Consider the following 2,500-nt stretch of genomic DNA (forward strand, 5'->3'; position numbering starts at 1 on the left):
TGTCCAGTGTGGTTTGGCTGTAAGTGCTCAAAAACATTAACTTTAGACCTCTTTTACTTCTTAACTCAAGTAAATTCTATGATAAGTTGAAAAATGAAATGTAAAATGTAATAGAAAAGAATGTTATGGCAGTATAAAATTACCTATTGCACCTGGTATTCCCAGGTGGTCTCCCATCCAAGTACTAACCAGGCCCAACACTGCATAGCTTCCAAGATCAGACGAGGTTGGGAATGTCCAGAGTGGTTTGTCTGTAGGTGCTCAAACACATTAACTTTAGACCTCTTTTACTTCTTAACTCAAGTAAATTCATTGATCAGTTGAAAAAATTAAATGTAAAATGTAATAGAAAAGAATGTTATGGCAGTATAAAATTACCTACAGCTCCTGGTATTCAAAGTTGGTCTCCCATCCAAGTACTATCAAGGCCCAACACTGCATTGCTTCCAAGATCAGACAACATTGGCCATGTCCAGTGTGGTTTGGCTATAGGTGCTGAAAAATATTAACTTTAGACCTCATTTACTTCTTAACTCAAGTAAATTCATTGCTAAGTTGAAAAAATGTAAAAGAAAAGAATGTTATGGCTATATAAAATTACCTACAGCACCTGGTATTCCCAGGTGGTCTCCCATCCAAGTACTAACCAGGCCCAACACTGCATAGCTTCCAAGATCAGACGAGATTGGGCATGTCCAGTGTGGTTTGGCTGTACGTGATAAAAGCGTTAACTTTAGACCTCTATTACTTCTTAACTCAAGTAAATTCATTGTTAAGTTGAAAAAATTAAATGTAAAATGTAATAGAAAAGACTGTTATGGCAGTATAAAATAACCTACAGCACCTGGGATTCCTAGGTGGACTCCCATCCAAGTACTAACCAGGTCCAACACTGCATAGCTTCAAAGATCAGACGAGATTGGGCATGTCCAGTGTGGTTTGGCTGTAGGTGTTTAAAAACATTAACTTTAGACCTCTTTTACTTCTTAACTCAAGTAAATTCATTGATAAGTTGAAAAAATTAAATGTAAAATGTAATAGAAAAGAATGTTATGGCTGCATAAAATTACCTACAGCACCTGGTATTCCCAGGTTGTATTCCATCCAAGTACTAACCAGGCCCAACACTGCATAACTTCCAAGATCAGAAGAGATTGGGCATGTCCAGTGTGGTTTGTCTGTAGGTGCTCAAAAACATTAACTTTAGACCTCTATTACTTCTTAACTCAAGTAAATTCATTGCTAAGTTGAAAAAATTAAATGTAATATGTAAAAGAAAAGAATGTTATGGCAGTATAAAATTACCTACAGCACCTGGTATTCCCAGGTGGTCTCCCATCCAAGTACTAACCAGGCCCAACACTGCATAGCTTCCAAGATCAGACGAGATTGGGCATGTCCAGTGTGGTTTGACTGTAGGTGCTCAAAAACATTAACTTTAGACATCTTTTACTTCTTAACTCAAGTAAATTCATTGATAAGTTGAAAAAATTAAATTAAAATTTAATAGAAAAGAATGTTATGGCAGTTTAAAATTACCTACAGCACCTGGTATTCCCAGGTGGTCTCCCATTCAAGTACTTACCAGGCCCAACACGGCATAGCATCCAAGATCAGACGAGATTGGGCATGTCCAGTGTGGTTTGGCTGTAGGGCCTCAATAACATTAACTTTAGACCTCTTTTACTTCTTTACTCAAGTAAATTCATTGATAATTTGAAAAAATTAAATGTAAAATGTAATAGATAAGACTGTTATGGCAGTATAATTTACCTACAGCACCTGGTATTCCTAGGTGGTCTCCCATCCAAGTACTAACCAGACCCAACACTGCATAGCTTCCAAGATCAGACGAGATTGGGCATGTCCAGTGTGGTTTGACTGTAGGTGCTCAAAAACATTAACTTTAGACATCTTTTACTTCTTAACTCAAGTAAATTCATTGATAAGTTGAAAAAATGTAATGTAAAATGTAATAGAAAAGAATGTTATGGCTGTATAAAATTACCTACAGCACCTGGTATTCCCAGGTGGTCTCCCACCCAAGTACTAACCAGGCCCAACACTGCATAGCTTCCAAGATCAGATGAGATTGGGCATGTCCAGTGTGGTTTGGCTGTAAGTGCTCAAAAACATTAACTTTAGACCTCTTTTACTTCTTAACTCAAGTAAATTCTATGATAAGTTGAAAAATGAAATGTAAAATGTAATAGAAAAGAATGTTATGGCAGTATAAAATTACCTATTGCACCTGGTATTCCCAGGTGGTTTCCCATCCAAGTACTAACCAGGCCCAACACTGCATAGCTTCCAAGATCAGACGAGGTTGGGAATGTCCAGAGTGGTTTGTCTGTAGGTGCTCAAACACATTAACTTTAGACCTCTTTTACTTCTTAACTCAAGTAAATTCATTGATCAGTTGAAAAAATTAAATGTAAAATGTAATAGAAAAGAATGTTATGGCAGTATAAAATTACCTACAGCTCCTGGTATTCAAAGT

At 36.8% G+C, this 2,500-nt stretch overlaps 3 non-coding genes and 7 pseudogenes across 3 annotated transcripts in view; all 10 read right to left on the reverse strand.

The window, feature by feature from the left end:
- LOC148471061 (5S ribosomal RNA) overlaps nucleotides 1-25 on the reverse strand; it is a 119-nt gene extending 94 nt beyond the window's left edge. The window contains exon 1 of the ribosomal RNA XR_015873621.1: nucleotides 1-25. This exon is cut by the window's left edge and continues 94 nt beyond it. This is a non-coding gene — a ribosomal RNA (5S ribosomal RNA).
- Nucleotides 26-140: 115 nt separating this feature from the next.
- On the reverse strand, nucleotides 141-259 carry LOC148471062 (5S ribosomal RNA; annotated as a pseudogene).
- Nucleotides 260-598: 339 nt separating this feature from the next.
- On the reverse strand, nucleotides 599-717 carry LOC148471063 (5S ribosomal RNA; annotated as a pseudogene).
- A 115-nt stretch (nucleotides 718-832) lies between these two features.
- Nucleotides 833-951, reverse strand: LOC148471064 (5S ribosomal RNA; annotated as a pseudogene).
- A 116-nt stretch (nucleotides 952-1,067) lies between these two features.
- On the reverse strand, nucleotides 1,068-1,186 carry LOC148471065 (5S ribosomal RNA; annotated as a pseudogene).
- A 116-nt stretch (nucleotides 1,187-1,302) lies between these two features.
- On the reverse strand, nucleotides 1,303-1,421 carry LOC148471066 (5S ribosomal RNA). The gene has a single exon (XR_015873813.1). It is a non-coding gene; the product is annotated as a 5S ribosomal RNA (ribosomal RNA).
- A 115-nt stretch (nucleotides 1,422-1,536) lies between these two features.
- Nucleotides 1,537-1,655, reverse strand: LOC148471067 (5S ribosomal RNA; annotated as a pseudogene).
- Nucleotides 1,656-1,770: 115 nt separating this feature from the next.
- On the reverse strand, nucleotides 1,771-1,889 carry LOC148471068 (5S ribosomal RNA; annotated as a pseudogene).
- Nucleotides 1,890-2,005: 116 nt separating this feature from the next.
- On the reverse strand, nucleotides 2,006-2,124 carry LOC148471069 (5S ribosomal RNA). The gene has a single exon (XR_015873527.1). It is a non-coding gene; the product is annotated as a 5S ribosomal RNA (ribosomal RNA).
- Nucleotides 2,125-2,239: 115 nt separating this feature from the next.
- LOC148471070 (5S ribosomal RNA) lies at nucleotides 2,240-2,358 on the reverse strand (annotated as a pseudogene).
- Nucleotides 2,359-2,500: the final 142 nt, after the last annotated feature.

The sequence above is a fragment of the Taudactylus pleione genome, unplaced genomic scaffold (genome assembly GCF_031769625.1).
Source record: "Taudactylus pleione unplaced genomic scaffold, aTauple2 ptg000967l, whole genome shotgun sequence".
NCBI classification, from domain to species: Eukaryota; Metazoa; Chordata; class Amphibia; order Anura; family Myobatrachidae; genus Taudactylus; species Taudactylus pleione.